The sequence below is a fragment of the Bufo gargarizans genome, chromosome 9 (genome assembly GCF_014858855.1).
Source record: "Bufo gargarizans isolate SCDJY-AF-19 chromosome 9, ASM1485885v1, whole genome shotgun sequence".
NCBI lineage: Eukaryota > Metazoa > Chordata > Amphibia > Anura > Bufonidae > Bufo > Bufo gargarizans.
In genome coordinates, this window is record NC_058088.1 from 130,049,760 (window position 1) to 130,069,227 (window position 19,468).

Sequence of the window (19,468 nt, forward strand, 5' to 3'; positions counted from 1 at the left end):
GACAGTACACAGATCAGCCCAAGGAAGGAGGTCCCCACTGTTGCTGCCTACTCCGAGATCTCAGTGGTGGTGAAGGTGACGATGATGACATGTCGATGGACGTCACCTCTGCCCACAAGAGAGGAAGAGGAGGGGAATTCAGAGGGAAATATGGAGCAGCAGAGAGGGAGGAGAAGCAAGCAGAGGCACAGTAGGCAAAAAGCAGACTGCAAATGTATATTTAGGCTACACTCACCTAGGGACAACCGCCTTAAGAAGGCACCTGGCCTCCCATCACCGAGCCCAGTGGGAGCAACACCGTCAGAGTCCACTAAGCCACACTCCTGGAGCTCCACGTGCTGCGTCTTCTCCTCTCTCCTCGCATTTGTCCTCCATCTTCCACAGTGCCGTTGTCGCGTTCATTTGGCAGAAGGCAGGCTTCCGTGGCCCAAATGTTTGAGCATAGAAAGTTGATGTTGCCGGATATACCTCTTACCCAATAGCTGATCACTGGCTTGTCGGAACTGCTAACCCGCCAACTACTACCATATAAACTGGAGGACTCGGAGACCTTTAGAAAACTTGTGGCCATTGGCACACCGCAATGGAAGGTCCCCGGAGGGAAATATTTCTCCCAGAAGGGCATCCCAGAGCTATATGGCCACGTTCAGCAGCAAGTAAATATATCTCTGGCACACAGTGTCAGTGCCAAGATACATCTGACCACAGACACGTGGTCTAGCAAACACAGACAGGGAGGTAACATAACTTTTACTGCCCACTGGGTGAACCTTCTGACGGCCGTCAAGCATGTAACCCGTGGCTCCCATGTGGATTTGGTGTTTCCGCCAAGGATTGCATGCAGGCCTGCCTCTCCTTCTCCTCCTTCTACTCCATCCGCCGTCTCCTCCTTGGCTGACTCCTCCTTTTCCACTGCTAACCACCTCTTCCGCTGCGCAGCCCAAGCTCCCCAGAACCTATTCGATGTTCCAGGTGAGACGTTGCCATGCTGTGCTGCAGCTGTTTTGCCTGGAAGCCAAGAGCCACACCGGTCCTGCACTGCATTCAGCTCTGCGGTTACAGGCTAACATCGCTCAATTTGACAGTTGGTAAGTGGTGTGCTACAACAGTGCCAATCTGCTGAGCGCGCTGAAACAGGGCAAAATGACACAGGTCCTAAACTTTTAGTTATGCAGCGATTCATTGCCAAACACCCCGGGGTCCAGGACGCCGTTCAGCAGTCCAGGAAAATCTCTGGATATTTTAGAAGATCTTACATGGCCATGGCTCACCTTGCTGACGTTCAGCGGTGACACCACTTGCCCGTCAGAAGTCTGATTTGTGACAGCCCGACGCACCTTGTATATGCTTGATAGGCTGCTCCAACAGCAACGTGTCGTTAATGTCTACCTGTACTAACTCTGCAGCAGGACAGGTTCTGGGGAGCTTGGTTTCTTTTTACTGCTCCAGTGGCTGCTCATGCGTGACGCATGCAGACTTCTGGGGCCATTTGATGAGATCACCAAACTGGTCAGTTGCAGCCGGGGCGCCATCAGTGACAGTGACCTTACGCCTTCTTTCTGGAGCGTGCATTGCGTCATGTCATTGATCAAGCCATCGAGGAGCAGGGGCTGGAAGATGAGGAAGTCGCAATGCTGAATGAATTCCCAAGGGGGGCTACTCCATCTGAGACAAATCAGCAGGAGTCTGAAGAGGAGTCAGAGGAGGATGATGACTGGGGGGAGGAGGAGGAGGAGCAAGAAGAGCAGGGTTTAAGGGAGACTTTAAACTTTTCGGGGATCACTGGTGTTGTCCCTGGCTGGGGGGAGAAGACCGAGGACGACATTCTCCTGGGCACTCCATCTCTTCCAATTTAGTGCAAATGGGGGCCTTCATGCTCCAGTGTTTGAAGAGGGACCCCCGTATAAAAAGCATAAAGTGAAAGGATCAGTACTGGGTGGCAATGCACTTAGACCCCCAGTACAAACACAAAATGGCGGACATGTTACCAGCGTCACAGAGGGCTGGCAAAATGCAGCATTTCCAGGCCTTGCTGCAAGAGATACTGCATTCTGCTGTTGCGAGCCCTGGCAGAGGAATTTCCACCCACAGCAAAACAGGGGCGGGTACCAATTCTACCGCGCCTGCAAGTAGAGGGCGGTTTGAAGATGTGTTGGTCACTTCGGATATAAGATCATTTTTGCAGCCAACCCATGGACAGCCTCAGAGAATTCCCAGAATGACAGGTGTCCGACTACATGTGGGTTAACAGCCGATGTGGATGCTCTGAAATGCGAGGAACCCCTGGACTACTGGTTATGCAGGCTTGACCAAAATTTGCCATAGAACTCTTGGCTTGCCCCTCGTCAAGTGTCCTATCCGAAAGGACGTTCAGCGCAGCAGGGGCTATTGTGACCGATAGCCTAGCTCACGACAATGTGGACTACCTCACATTTCTAAAAATGAATGAGGCATGGACCTCGGAGGAATTCAACACCTGTGATGACCACATGTAATTGAATTTCCTCATGCAAGCCCACACATATCCGCCACCACACAGTACAAAGAATGATCATTGTCTTATGTATATACAGCAGCATAAAAGGCCTTTTCTGTCAGGTAAATGCCTAATTTTGGGGGCCTGTACTCCAGTGGCCTACAGTAACATTTTTATCCAGTGACAACGTAATGTACCTCCAGACACATCCTCGCAAGTTCTTTTCTGTCAGGTGAATGCCTAATTTTTGGGGCCTGCACTCCAGTGGCCTACAGTACAATATTTATCCAGTGACCGCCTAATGTACCTCTAGCCACATAATCACAAGTTATTTTCTGTCAGGTGAATGCCTAATTTTTGGGGCCTATTCTCCAGTGGCCTAGAGTAAACTTTTTATCCAGTGACCACCTAATGTACCTCCAGCCCCATACTCGCAAGTTCTTTTCTGTCAGGTGAATGCCTAATTTTGGGGGCCTGTACTCCTGTGGCCTAAAATAAAGTTTTTCTAGGCTCCAGCAGGGCACATTTTTGAGAGTTTCCCTTTAAGACGCATAAAAATGGCCCCTGATTAAAAATACATATTTTCAGTGGGAACTTTTGCCAATGATTCCCTTCTGAGATGTCACTGTCCATGTTGTGGGACTATTTGTGCACTTTTAGTAAGTATTTGGTGGCTGCAAATATGCCTGCCATTAAAGTCAATGGGGCCCGCTGCGAACACGTGGTTCGCGAATATTTGATCGCAAACGCAAATCATCCCGGCCAATGTTCGACCATCACTATTGTTAACCCCTTCAAGACCAAGCCAGTTTTCACTATAAGGACCAAGCCACATTTTGCAAATCTGACACGTTTCACTTTATGTGGTAATAACTCTCGAACGCTTTTACTTATATAAGCGATTCTGAGACAGTTTTCTCGTGACATATTGTACTTCAGGTTAGTGGCAAATTTGAGTCAATATGTTTTATTTTTAAAAAATTCTCAAATTTACAGAAAATTTGGAAAAACTAAAAAAAAATTACATTTGAAATTTGAATGTCTCTGCTTTTAAGGCCTCATGCACACGACCATTGTTTTGGTCCACATCCGAGCTGCCGTTTTTTTGCGGCTCAGATGCGGATTCATTTCAATGGGGCCGCACTCCGTGTGCTGTCCTCATCCGTTGCACCAATCCGTGGCCCCCCAACCAGTGGCCTACAGTAACATTTTTATCTAGTGACCACGTAATGTACCTCCAGACACATCCTCGCAAGTTCTTTCCTGTCAGGTGAATGCCTAATTTTTGGGGCCTGCACTCCAGTGGCCTACAGTAGAATATTTATCCAGTGACCGCCTAATGTACCTCTAGCCACATAATCACAAGTTATTTTCTGTCAGGTGAATGCCTAATTTTTGGGGCCTGTACTCCAGTGGCCTACAGTCAAATTTTTTGCAATGACCTCCTAATGTACCTCCAGCCACATCATCACACGTTCTTTTCTGTCAGGTGAATGCCTAATGTTTGGGGCCTGTACTGGCCTACAATAAAAAAAATTATCCAGTGACCACCTAATGTACCTCCAGCCACATAATCACAAGTTCTTTTCTGTCAGGTGAATACCTAATTTTGGGGGCCTGTACTCCAGTGGCCTACAGTAACATTTTTATCCAGTGACCACCCTATGTACCTCCAGCCACATAATCACAAGTTATTTTCTGTCAGTTGAATGCGTAATCTTTGGGTCCCTGACTGGCCTACAGTAAATTTTGTATCCAATAACCACCTAATGTACCTCCAGCCACATCATTACAAGTTCTTTGCTGTCAGGTGAATGCCTAATTTTTGGGGCCTATTCTCCAGTGGCCTAGAGTAAACTTTTTATCCAGTGACCACCTAATGTACCTCCAGCCCCATACTCACAAGTTCTTTTCTGTCAGGTGAATGCCTAATTTTGGGGGCCTGTACTCCTGTGGCCTAAAATAAAGTTTTTCTAGGCACCAGCAGGGCACATTTTTGAGAGTTTCCCTTTAAGACGCATAAAAATGGCCCCTGATTAAAAATACATATTTTTAATGGGAACTTTTGCCAATGATTCCCTTCTGAGATGTCACTGTCCATGTTGTGGGACTATTTGTGCACTTTTAGTAAGTATTTGGTGGCTGCAAATATGCCTGCCATTAAAGTCAATGGGGCCCGCTGCGAACGCGTGGTTCGCGAATATTTGATCGCGAACGCAAATCATCCCGGCCAATGTTCGACCATCACTATTGTTAACCCCTTCAAGACCAAGCCAGTTTTCACTATAAGGACCAAGCCACATTTTGCAAATCTGACACGTTTCACTTTATGTGGTAATAACTCTGGAACGCTTTTACTTATATAAGCGATTCTGAGACAGTTTTCTCGTGACATATTGTACTTCAGGTTAGTGGCAAATTTGAGTCAATATGTTTTATTTTTTTAAAATTCTCAAATTTACAGAAAATTTGGAAAAACTTAAAAAAATTTACATTTGAAATTTGAATGTCTCTGCTTTTAAGGCCTCATGCACACGACCATTGTTTTGGTCCACATCCGAGCTGCCGTTTTTTTGCGGCTCAGATGCGGATTCATTTCAATGGGGCCGCACTCCGTGTGCTGTCCTCATCCGTTGCACCAATCCGTGGCCCCGCAAAACAAATATAGCATGTCCTATTCTTGTCCGTTTTGCGGCCGTCCATTCCGCAAATTGCGGAAGGCACACGGGCGGCTTCCGGTTTTTGCCTAAAGCAGATTGTGATACCTCATAAAATAGTTGTTACTGTACATTTCCCAGATGTCTACTTCATGTTGGAATCATTTTGATAACATCATATTATTTTTTAGGCCATTAGAAGGCTTAGAATTTTAGAAGCAATTCTTTAAATTTTTAAGAAAATTTCCAAAAGCCAGTTTTTAGGCTAGGGCTACATGGACGACGTGTCATACCAATGTCGCGTGACAATTTTTATAATGATAGTCTATGGTGTTGCACTGCGACATGCTGCGACTGCGACATGACAGTAGCAAAAAATTTGCAGTACGCTGCATGTCGCAGTGCTACACCATAGACTTTCATTATAAAAATTGTTGCACAGCATTGGTGCAACATCAATGTCGCATGACACATGCTGCAGTGTAGTTGTGCCCTATGTGTCCCGCGACTTATTGTCGCATGACACATGTCGTCACCTAGCCCTAGCTTTAAGGACCAGTTCATGGTCACCGGTCACCAGTCACCAGTTCATGGTCACCAGTAACCAGTTCATGGTCACAAGTCACTTTGTGGGGCTTACATAGAAACTGATTTTACAAACTTTGTTAACCCTTTAGGGGTTCTACAAGAATGAAAGGAAAATTTTAAAATTTCACATTTCTTTGCAGATTTTCCATTTTAATTTATTTTTTCCTGTAACACATCAAATAAAACTCGACATTTATTACTCTGATTCTGCAGTTTACAGAAACACCCCAGGCAGGGTGCTGAGGGAAAGGAGCGCCGTATGGATTTTAGAGGGCAGATGTCGCTGGGATAATTTTAAGTTGTCATGTCACATTTGAAGACTCCATTATGCACCCCTACAGTAGAAACTCCCAAAAAGAGATGCCATTTTGGAAACTACGGGATGAAGTGCCAGTTTTATTGGTACTATTTTCAGGTACATATGATTTTAGATTGCTCAATATTACGCTTTTTGTGAGGCAAGTCAGGCAAGGTAACAAAAAAATGGCTGTTGTGGCATAGTTTTTATTTTTATTTTTTTACTGAGTTCTCCTGACGGGATAAATTATGTGGCTCAACCACAGAAAAAGAGTGCAAAACACACCAATAATAGACGATTAAAATGTAATATTTATTAATATCCAATATTAAAAATTGATGTACACAGTACAGCAATAATAAAATGAGTGGGGAAAAGAACACAGTTGCATAACACCTCAGATAGCCGCTCTCCCGAGCAGGACGGGAACTTGACTTTTTGGACTTGAAAATCAAGGTGACCGGCGAGGGAAAATTACAGACAGACATCTATAGGAAGAAAACTGCGGTCAATTCCATTCTACATGCCAGTTCCGCGCATCCGAGATCAACACTGAATGGAATCCCCAAAGGTCAGATCATAAGACTCAAAAGAATATGTTCCAACAGAACTAATTTTCTTGCTGAATCAGAAGAATTGAAAAAATGATTTAAAGAAAGAGGATATAGCAATAGACAGATAAAAAGAGGAATTCAAATGGCTAATACACGTAAAAGAGAAAAACTTCTGTGTCCCAATGAGAAAATAACAACTATTGAAAAACAAGATATCAGATTTATCACTAACTTCAATAACCAATGGAAGTCTTTCCATGGGATTCTAAATAAACATTGGAGCATTTTAAAAACAGACCCCAAATTGAGAGATTGCATTCCTGAAAGACCACTGATGACCGCTAGACGGTCAAGAAACTTGAAGGATCTTCTTGTCCGTAGCCACTATGTACAAAAATAGAGGGCCAAAAATCCATTAAAGGGTCTTTTCCATGCGGTTCATGCAAAGCCTGCACTAACATGGATAAATCAATGCAATTTACAGATTCTGACAAAGCAAGAACGTTTGAAATCAGAGACTACATCTCGTGCACATCAACGGGGATTATATATTAGGCGGTATGCCCTTGTGATAAAATTTATATTGGTTTAACAACTAGAGAATTTCGTAAAAGAATACAGGAGCACGTTAGGGACATAGAAAAGGCGAAAGATGTATAAGAACTGATAGATCTGAAGACTATATAAAAACACTTTAAGCTCCATCATCAGAGTAATCCCAATGAATTGCAATTCAGGGGTATTGAACGTGTACACTTGTGGATAAGAGGAGGCAATTACAGTAAAATCCTGGCACAAATAGAGAGTAAGTGTCACGGATGGTGTTGCAGAAAACTAGAAGTCACAAATAAAGATCCAACTGACTTGACCCCAAACTAAGGAACATATGGGTGAGCCCTAAAAAGGCCCTAGAGCAATCCCTGACTGCTCAGCCCATGCAAAGATCTTAATGATAGAAATTTGCATGCCCTCGTACCTAGACTGAGTGACACCTGAAAACCCTACAATAGTGAGGGGACACGACCACCGGCTCCCTGCACATAATACGGAGGGAGTCAGGGTCACCTAGGATCAGGCCAACAGGAAAACACAAATAAAGGAAAAGACTTATCTAAGGAACCAGCAGTTGCAGCATCTAGCAGTGAGCACAATCCAGGAAGTTGTATAAACCACAAAGTGATGCAGTATGGGAGGAGATATACAGGGATGCAATCAGTGCAACAAGACAACAGCTGAGAGAGGGAAACAAGATGACAAAATGAAACCAAAACAAAAGAACCTCAAGCAAGAGGTACTGAAGAACATCTGTCAGAGCTTCTCAGAGATATGGCGGTGACAGTAAGTGGATATTTAGACTTAAGACTCTGACCCCTAAAGGACTTAATGAAAGTCTTAGTTTTGGCTCCTTTCTTTAGACAGTAGCATGATTTTAGGGGTAATTGGGTAAATATTTAGGTTCATGGTCTTTATTTCTTCTTTTGTTTTAGGTCATATTAATATTGCCCTATTTGTAACATATATACAGTACAGACCAAAAGTTTGGACACACCTTCTCATTCAAAGAGTTTTCTTTATTTTCATGACTATGAAAATTGTAGATTCACACTGAAGGCATCAAAACTATGAATTAACACATGTGGAATTATATGCATAACAAAAAAGTGTGAAACAACTAAAAATATGTCTTATTCTAGATTCTTCAAAGTAGCCACCTTTTGCTTTGATTACTGTTTTGCACACTCTTGGCATTCTCTTGATGAGCTTCAAGAGGTAGTCACCTGAAATGGTCTTCCAACAGTCTTGAAGGAGTTCCCAGAGATACTTAGCACTTGTTGGCCCTTTTGCCTTCACTCTGCAGTCCAGCTCACCCCAAACCATCTCAATGGGCTTCAGGTCTGGTGACTGTGGAGGCCAGGTCATCTGGCACAGCACCCCATCACTCTCCTTCATGGTCAAATAGCCCTTACACAGCCTGGATGTGTGTTTAGGGTCATTGTCCTGTTGAAAAATAAATGATGGTCCAACTAAATGCAAACCGGATGGAATAGCATGCCGCTGCAAGATGCTGCGGTAGCCATGCTGGTTCAGTATGCTTTTAATTTTGAATAAATCCCCAACAGTGTCACCAGCAAAGCACCCCCACACCATCACACCTCCTCCTCCATGCTTCACGGTGGGAACCAGGCATGTAGAGTCCATCCGTTCACCTTTTCTGCATCGCGTGGTTGGAACCAAAGATCTCAAATTTGGACTCATCAGACCAAAGCACAGATTTCCACTGGTCTAATGTCCATTCCTTGTGTTCTTTAGCCCAAACAAGTCTCTTCTGCTTGTTGCCTGTCCTTAGCAGTGGTTTCCTAGCAGATATTCTACCATGAAGGCCTGATTCACACAGTCTCCTCTTAACAGTTGTTCTAGAGATGTGTCTGCTGCTAGAACTCTGTGTGGCATTGACCTGGTCTCTAATCTGAGCTGCTGTAAACCTGCGATTTCTGAGGCTGGTGACTCGGATGAACTTATCCTCCGCAGCAGAGGTAACATAGTACATAAGGCCGAAAAAAGACATTTGTCCATCCAGTTCGGCCTGTTATCCTGCAAGTTGATCCAGAGGAAAGCAAAAAAAAAACCCTGTGAGGTAGAAGCCAATTTTCTCCACTTTCGGGGAATAAAAAATTCCTTCCCGACTCCAATCAGGCAATCAGAATAATTCCCTGGATCAACGACCCCTCTCTAGTAGCTATAGCCTGTAATATTATTAAGCTCCAGAAATACGTCCAGGCCCCTCTTGAATTCCTTTATTGTACTCACCATCACCACCTCCTCAGGCAGAGAGTTCCAGAGTCTCACTGCTCTTACCGTAAAGAATCCTTTTCTATGTTTGTGTACAAACCTTCTTTCCTCCAGACGCAGAGGATGTCCCCTCGTCGCAGTCACAGTCCTGGGGATAAATAGCTGATGGGATAGATCTCTGTACTGACCCCTGATATATTTATACATATTAATTAGATCTCCCCTCAGTCGTCTTTTTTCTAAAGTGAATAACCCTAATTTTGATAATCTTTCAGAGTACTGTAGTTGCCCCATTCCAGTTATTACTTTAGTTGCCCTCCTCTGGACCTTCTCCAGCTCTGCTATGTCTGCCTTGTTTACAGGAGACCAGAACTGTACACAGTACTCCATGTGTGGTCTGACTAGCGATTTGTAAAGTGATAGGACTATGTTCTTATCACGGGAATCTATGCCCCTTCTGATGCAACCCATTATCTTGTTGGCCTTGGCAGCAGCTACCTGACACTGGTTTTTGCAGCTTAGTTTGCTGTTTATTAAAATTCCTAGATCCTTTTCCATGTCAGTGTTACCGAGTGTTTTACCATTTAGTATGTACAGGTGACTTGCATTTTTCCTTCCCATGTGCATAACTTTACATTTATCAGTGTTAAACCTCATCTGCCACTTATCTGCCCAAGCCTCCAATCTATCCAGATCCCTCTGTAGTAGTATACTGTCCTCATCAGTGTAAATTACTTTACACAGTTTAGTGTCATCTGCGAAAATTGATACTTTACTATGCAAGCCTTCTACAAGATCATTAATAAATATATTGAAGAGAATAGGGCCCAATACTGACCCCTGAGGTACCCTACTAGTGACAGTGACCCAATCTGAGTGTATACTGTTAATAACCACCCTCTGTTTTCTATCACTGAGCCAGTTACTTACCCACATACAGACGTTTTCTCCCAGTCCGAGCATTCTCATTTTATATACTAACCTTTTATGTGGTACAGTGTCAAATGCTTTGGAGAAGTCCAGATATACGACATCCATTGATTCGCCGCTGTCAAGTCTAGAACGTACCTCCTCATAGAAACTGATTAAATTAGTCTGACATGACCGATCCCTCACAAAGCCATGCTGATATGGCGTTATTTGCTTATTTCCGTTGAGATGCTCTAATATAGCATCTCTCAGAAAACCTTCAAACAGTTTACCCACAAAAGATGTTAAACTTACCGGCCTATAGTTCCCAGGCTCTGTTTTTGGCCCCTTTTTGAATATTGGCACCACATTTGCCATGCGCCAATCCTGTGGGACATTCCCTGTCAATATAGAGTCTGCAAATATCAGAAATAAGGGTCTGGCTATGACATTACTTAATTCCTTTAGGATACGGGGGTGTATGTCATCCGGTCCTGGTGATTTGTCTATTTTAATCTTTTTAAGTCGCTGATGTACTTCTTTCTGGGTCAGACAGGACACTTTTAATGGGGGATTTATTTTTGCATTCTGCATGTCATCTGACAATTTATTTTCCTCAGTGAATACATTGGAGAAAAAAATATTTAACAGCTTTGCTTTCTCCTCGTCGCTCTCTGCGACTTCCCCCTCATTACTCTTTAAAGGGCCGACACCTTCAGATTTATACTTTTTAACATTTATATAATTGAACATTTTAGGGTTAGTTTTACTCTCTTTGGCAATTAATCTCTCGGTCTCTAGTTTGGCCGCTTTTATTTGTTTTTTACATGTTCTATTTTTTTCCTTATAGTTTTTCAGTGCTTCCGTGCTCCCCTCCTGTTTCAGTGAATTATATGCTTTCTTTTTGTCATTTATTGCTTTCTTTACAGTTCTATTTATCCACATTGGTTTCTTTTTGTTCCTTAACCTTTTATTACCATACGGTATGTACCTCTCACAATGAGATGGTATGATGTTTTTAAAGATATCCCATTTTGTGGCTGTATTTTTATTTTTGAGGACTTTGTCCCAGTTAGTTTGGCCTATGGCCTCTCTTAGCTGGCTAAATTTAGCTTTTTTGAAGTTTGGTATTTTTGTTCCTCCCTGTAGAAATGCTCTTTTGAATGATAATTGGAAGGTTATTACTTTATGGTCACTATTTCCCAGGTGTCCCCCAACCTGCACGTCTGTTGTTCTGTCGGGCCTATTGGTTAATACTAAGTCCAGTATAGCCATCCCTCTAGTTGGGTCCTGAACCAGTTGGGAGAGGTAATTGTCTTTGGTTATTGCCAAGAACCTGTTTCCCTTATGAGATATACACGTTTCAGTTTCCCAGTCTATATCTGGGTAGTTGAAGTCCCCCATAATAACCACCTCATTATGATTTGCTGCCTCGTCTATCTCGTTTAGTAGTAGATTTTCTGTGGACTCTGGTATATTAGGTGGTTTATAGTAAACTCCTATTAGTAATTTATTGTTGTTTTTAGCTCCATGTATCTCTACCCACAGTGACTCCACATGTTCATGTCCCTCACTTATATCTTTGCGGAGTGTGGGCTTTAGACCGGACTTTACATAAAGGCAGACCCCTCCCCCTCTCCGGTTTTGACGATCCTTTCTAAACAGACTGTAACCTTGTACATTAACCGCCCAGTCATAGCTATCATCCAGCCATGTCTCAGTTATTCCCACTATGTCATAGTCCTCCTCACACATCACTAATTCCAGTTTTATTAGTCAGGCTTCTGGCATTAGTATACATACATTTGAGAGGTTTATGTATATTTTTTACCCTACACCTTTCCTTCAGAACTGTTCTAGTCCCTCCTTCCATTCCTCCCCCAGTCCCACTACCTTGCCCCCGGTCTCTATCTGCACTATCTTCCCATCCTATAACGTAATTACCCTCCCCCCCAGTCCCTAGTTTAAACACTCCTCCAACCTTCTAGCCATCTTTCTCCCCAGCACAGCTGCCCCTTCCCCATTGAGGTGCAGCCTGTCCCTACAATAGAGCCTGTAGCCGATAGAAAAATCGGCCCAGTTCTCCTGGAACCCAAACCCCTCCTTCCTACACCAGTTCTTGAGCCATTTGTTAATCTCCCTAATCTCCCATTGCCTTTTTTGTGTGGCTCGTGGTACAGGCAGTATTTCGGAAAATACTACCTTTGAGGTCCTCGCCCTCAGCTTTTGACCTAAATCTCTGAAATCATTTTTAAGGACTCTCCACCTACCTCTAACTTTGTCATTGGTTCCGATATGGACCATGACCACTGGATCGTCTCCAGCCCCTCCCAGTAATCTGTCAACCCGACCCGCGATGTGTCGAACTCTAGCGCCAGGAAGACAGCACACTGTTCGGCGATCACGGTCTTTGTGACATATTTCCCTATCTGTTCCCCTAATAATGGAGTCTCCCACTACCAGCATCTGTCTGGCCTGCCCTGCTCTCCTGGTTCCCTGCTTACTGAAGCTGACATTCCCCTGACTGGCAGAGGAAGTGTCCGGCTGCAGCAGTGCCGTCCCCGGACTGACATCCCCCTCATCTGCCAAACGTGCAAACTTGTTGGGGTGTGTCAGATCAGGGCTAGCCTCCCTGTCACTCTTCCCTCTACCCCGCTTTCTAACTGTTACCCAGCTAGCTACCTCACTTTCCTCAGCCTCCTCCCTGTCACCCTCCCCCTCATCTACCCCAAAGAGTGCTTGCTCGGTGAAAAGCAAACTCTTTTGCAAATTGTCAATGCCTCCAAACGGGTAATTTGCTCACATCTAGAACAAAGATATGCACCCTGGAACTGCAGTTCCAGGACTGCATACATCATGCAAGATGTGCACTGGACTGCGTTGTAAATTGTGCAACACATACTAAATGGGGATTACAACAGTAAAAAAGTAAAACAGTATATATGATTTAGATTTAGACCCTGTCTGCTGTAGTTGAAGGACTACGTAAAATTAAGCCAACAACACACAAGGAAATTATATCCAACCTTAGTTTCCAAACTCCTTTTCTTAAACTCCTTGTTTTTTAACTCCACTTAATAAGAAGCCACTTAGTAGAGCAAGCCTCAGGAAGAGCAGGCTCTGGAGAGTGTAGGTGGGTCAATTTATAGCATCTGGTTGCCCAGGGCACTCCCCTTAATTAAGCAGAGAAAAAAAAAAAGCAGAGGTGACTCTTGGTCTTCATTTCCTGTGGCCGCTTGATGGTTTTTGTGACTGCACTTGGGGACACTTTCAAAGTTTTCCCAATTTTTCGGACTGACTGACCTTCATTTAATGATGGCCACTCGTTTTTCTATACTTAGCTGCTTTTTTCTTGCCATAATAAAAGTTCTAACTGTCTATTCAGTAGGACTATCAGCTGTGTATCCACCTGACTTCTCCACAATGCAACTGATGGTCCCAACCCAATTTATAAGGCAAGAAATCCCACTTATTAAACCTGACAGGGCACACCTATGAAGTGAAAACCATTTCAGGTGACTACCTCTTGAAGCTCATCAAGAGAATGCCAAGAGTGTGCAAAGCAGCAATCAAAGCAAAAGGTGGCTACTTTGAAGAACCTAGAATATGACATATTTTCAGTTGTTTCACACTTTTTTGTTATGTAAATAATTCATGTGTTAATGTGTTAATTCATAGTTTTGATGCCTTCAGTGTGAATCTACAATTTTCATAGTCATGAAAATAAAGAAAACTCTTTGAATGAGAAGGTGTGTCCAAACTTTTGGTCTGTACTGTATATGTTTTTGTTATTATTTTTAGTTTGCCTACTCATCACGAACTTGCTCTTTTATATGAATGTCCATCATTGGAGGTGAAGCAAATTGATTATCAGGGGGAAACAAAAGGGGCTCATGCCCGAAGCGAATATGTATTTGGATGAAGCAATTTGATATCAGAAAACATCAGAAAATTTCCATCGATAGTGAATATAATAAACCCCTCCCTTCTTTTTTTCTTCCATGGGTGTAGTGATATTGTATAATAATTTTTATCACTTATCACTTTTGAATTGTTTATTAATTTAATTGTCTTCTATACACAGATTGCTTAGCACTTATGCAGTATTTATATATGGTCATACGATATAAACATCAATCAATTTATATATCACAATTATATTAATTGTTATCACTACTATTAATGTATGCACATATCTGTATAGATACATTCTTTCAGTTTATGAATATACCATTACAATTAACTTCGTATATTCTACACTATAATTGGCATTTATTGCACTTAGCACTTTCACTATTTATGCACTGTTAGGAATTTGTTCTCTACCTATAAGGTATGGCGCAAGTTTCCTGTTTTTAATGCGGTTTTTAAGCTAATTGTTGCAATTATATGATATGCCCCACTCTAAATTACATCGCTATTAGGCTTTCCCTATTGTTGATTTTGATCTTGATTGCCATTTCCTAACACAAACATCACTAGTGCACATGACTGTTCTGCCCGCTGGTCCACTTCCGCCCTTTTCTCCGCCTGGATGCGGTGATGGCGATGGCAATCCCTCTCCGCCACCGGCCTTGGGGGAAGGGCGGAAGTAGTATGACGTGACGGGTGTTGATAGGTCATGCATCGCTCTGGTGATGACGAGATTCATGAGAGGTCACATGTTCATGGCTTTGTCCATCCATTGGTAGGCTTTTCTTTTAAAAATGTCACTTTCCCCTTACCCTGTACTCCTCCTGAGGAAGCTGTTACATGCGAAACGTGCATCGAGGAGCGCTATCACCCCCTTCATTGTCTCTCTTCCAATTAGTATGTTGCCATTTATGTTGTATCCGTAGGTAATGAGCATATATGTATGTTTCTTCACTGTTCATTCCACACATAGGTCACTTTATGGCATACCATTGCACTTACATGCACTTTATATAGACCCTGTTGTTACATCTGTATTTGGAGTTTGTTACTAGAAGACAATGGGCCCCTAAAGCAGAGGGGGGGAGTATACTTATTTAAAATTTAACTTTTAATGAGATCAAAGATATCAGACTAATAAAACTCACTACACATAATAGACATACATACACATAAACGACCAACTGAATGGTGCCTGGCTGGTATAGACAAAAAATCTGTTCCGTCTGGGGAGACGCGAACAGTCTTACCAGACCCTTTGTAGATAGTGGGAGAGGTCCTTGGATACAGGAGGCAGGAGACACTTGGATCATGCTGTGCGGGAAATAGGTGCATTCACTGTGGGGCCGTGTAGACAGAACAATGGAGTGAATCCTGTATAGCCCTACACTGCTATCCTGGGGTGGGATGCAGTAATGCACAGGAGGGGTAACCCTGTGCTAGACGGTCCGGGGGACACAATGGTCCCTGGCAAGTGAAACCCTTCTGGTTAGGGATAACAGTGCAATAACCAGCCGCAGTGATGTACCTCAGTAATGGGTTTAAATAATCGCGCTCCAAATCCGTCGCCCCTCCTCCCCATTGACGTCATCATCATGCGACACCAGTCTGAAGCGTCTCTCCCGCCCGGTCACGTGACCCCGACCTCAGGAAACCTGAGCCGAGGCAACAGGAGATGGGCGGAGTTGGGGATCGCTCAGCCAATGGTTTAGAGGTCTGACGATCACATGGGACGCACAGTGTATGCATCTCCTAGGTAACAAGAAGATAGTGAAGCCTTAAATCGGCTGGTGAGATTTAATGCAGGAAACAGGGGTAAACAGGTAGTCGATGATGCAGATACTGTCAGTGATCCCAGACAGGGTAACATGAAGTCAGAAGTTCACAGCTGTGCCCTAATTACACGGATACCGTGCAATCCAGGCCATGCTAAGCGCGCTTGGGATGATACCAATAATTACGCGTGAACTGCGCAAGCGCATATAGGATGAGATGGATGCCTGTGAATGCGTGTGCTCTCTCAGAAGGATCCGTAGACTTTATATTCATAATGCATACATATTAACCACAGGAGGCATTGCGCCTCAGGGGACGCATGTGCCTTTATGCTGGTGAAGGTATAAACCAGCAGAAACGCATGCGCAGATATAAGGATGATGTACACACAGGGGTAGGCAAGCGCAGGCTTGGAGAGTAGAGCCATATGCGCACGCAGAGGCATATAGTGCCCTAAACCATTAAAAAGACAGCATCGATGTGGCAGATGAGGCATACTAGTTAGCATGCACGTAATTCTAAAGAAAACAGGCAAAGTTCAGTCTCTCGTTCATGCCGCCTGGTGCTGCTGTTTTCAAGTTAAAGATCCTGTCCCAGTCACCCCCTCTTGGAGGGGGTTTCACGAGGTCAATGCCCATGAATTTCAACCGGGCTTTGCCGTTGTGATCGGTGTGCACATGTTTAGACACCGGGGTGTCCCTCTTGTGTGTAACGTCCCCCATGTGCTCACCAATTCTCCGCCGAAATTCACGTATGGTCTTACCGACGTATTCCAGACCGCATTCACAGAGGATACGATATATCACGCCTCTGGATTTACAGTTGATAAAATGCGGAATAGAATACGTCTTGCCTGTGACCGAGCTGGTGAAGGATTTAGTGGTCATACTGTATTTGCAGGCGACACATCTGCCACATTTATGACTACCTACCAGGTTGGACCGCAGCCATGTTACGTGTGTGTTGACAGACGAGAAATGACTGCGGATAAGTTTATCATGCAAGTTGGTACCGCGTCTATACGTTATCTGAGGACTGTCTCCTAGTGTATCCTACAGGTCGGGGTCCATTTTGAGGATCCCCCAGTGGCGTTGTAAGATCGCCCTGACCTGACTTGAACCGCTGTCAAATGTGGTGATGATGCGGGACAGTTTGGTTGCGGGGGTGTTCTGCTGTTTCTTAATTAGTAGGGTGGGTCTCTGTCGTGCAAGGGCTACCTTGTAGGCAGCTCTCAAGATATAGTCCGGGTACCCCCTTTGTAGAAATCTAGCCCTTAGGTCAGCTGCCTGCGCCACAAAATCCTTTTTATCTGAGCAATTTCTGCGCAGGCGAAGATACTGCCCTCTTGGTATCCCTCTCCTGAGTGGGAGAGGGTGACTGCTCTACCATCTCAGGAGAGAGTTTGTTGCATTAGGTTTCCTGTGAATCGAGGTGTCCAGGTGTCCAGGTGCCAACCATTCTGGTTCAGGCGGGACACGAACGACTCGAATTGGGAGGGGCTCCCTTCTAAGTGATGAAAATATCATCAATGTACCGCGCCCACAGCCCAACTCTGGATAGATCGTCCGGACTCCTGTCCCCAAATACCATGGTCTCCTCCCACCAGCCCAGGAATAAGTTAGCATACGACGGGGCACATGGACTCCCCATCGCGGTACCCCTGAGCTGGTGGTAGATTTTGTTATCAAAGAAGAAAAAAATCCTGTTCAGGGTGAATTCCAGGATCCGGACGATGAATTGGCTGTGGGCGCGGTACTGGCAACCCCTGGATTTCAGGAAGAATTCAACCGCCACCAGTCCCAACTGGTGTGGTATAGAAGAGTATAACGCCTCTACGTCAATGCTTGACAGTAGACACTCATTCTCAAGGGTGAGACCCTCCAATTGTTTGAGGAGGTCCGTAGTATCCTTGAGGTGAGAGGGTAGCGCGGTAACAAATGGTGCTAAAACACGGTCAATGTAGATCCCCAGATTTTGATTTAGATTGTCTACCGCTGACACTATCGGCCTCCCTTTCAGGGGGGAAGTCCCCTTGTGGACCTTGGGGAGACAATAAAATGTGGACCTACGGGGGAATTGTGGTAGCAGGAATGTGTACCCTTCCATCAAAATTATTTTAGAGCCCTTGGCCTCGTCTAGGATGGATTTAAGTTCACGTTTATAGACATCTGTGGGGTCTCTATCCAGGACCTCGTAGGTTGCCTTATCAGATAGGAGACACCTACACATATCCCTATATTGCACAGAGTCCATGACCACGACATTGCCCCCTTTGTCTGCAGGTTTGATAATAATCGTGGGGTCATTGTCAAGTGATGAGATGGCGGTAGTCATGGACTCTGCACAATTAGAGTGGTGTGAAGAGATCCGAAGATCTTCCAGGTCCTTGGTGACCATATTAAGGAAGACGTCTATGCAGGAGACTTCACTGGAGCTGGGTGGCATCCTATTACTTTTACATTTAAGGTCTGTAAAAGGGCCCAGGCCTGAAGCTGAGTTATCTATCAGGGATAATGAATTCAATAGTTGAACGTCAGCTAACAACTCCACCGGAATACCCAGTTCAAGGCATCGGCATCGGTCAATGTATTTAAAATGCTTGTGCCATCTAAGTTTACAGATGAATAGATTCAAGTCCTTTACGGCCATGAATCTATCGAACTTTGGAGTAGGCACAAAGGAAAGTCCCAGCTCAAGGGCTCTGGTCTCGTCTTGGGACAGGGGACGTGAGGACAAGTTGATCACCTCTGGTCCTGTGATTGAGTTGGCGGTTGAGGTGTGCGGCTGCGGAGTGGGTAGTCCAGAGTCTGACTCGGTTGTCCTAAAAAATGGGTATCCCTTCCTTTGTATGAACCCCTCGGTCGACCCCTTCTAGATGAGCCCCTATTGGGGTATTTGTTAGTTTTGGGTCCCGTTTCTCGCTCTGAGTCGGAGTGATCTGTTTCGGTCGAGGATCTCTCCGAGTTACTAGGTCTATTGTCCCTTTTTCCGTTACTCAGAGAGGAATAAATGCAGTTCTCCTTAAAGTCATAAAGGTCTCGTATAAACTGACGATGCTTTCTTTCCTTGAGGTGGTGCTGGTACTTCTCAAGCGTAAGTTGTAGCTGTTTTTCTCTATTAGAGAATTCAGTCTCTTGTGAGAAGGCCCGCACCACCTCAATTTGTTCAGACAATTTCTGATTAAGGGTAGTCAGTGTGTTTCTCTCTTCATCAGTAGTCTCATCAACCTGAGGGAACTGTTAGTTGCCTCTTGTTCCCATTTTGTCATGAAGCCCGGGTTACGTGACCGAGCTGATGGAAGAAGAGAAATGCGGAGACCTCGGGGGACTATACCGTTTTTAATATAGTTGTCAAGACTCTGGATTTCCCCCTATGACATAATCTGTTCCTTATAAACCTGGGTCAGGTCAGGCAGTGTGAAAAGAGGGCTGGTATTTTTTCTGAAAATAATGTTTCTCAGAGAAAATATCTTTGGCTTCATGCAACCAGTTATCTGCATTAGAGCCTG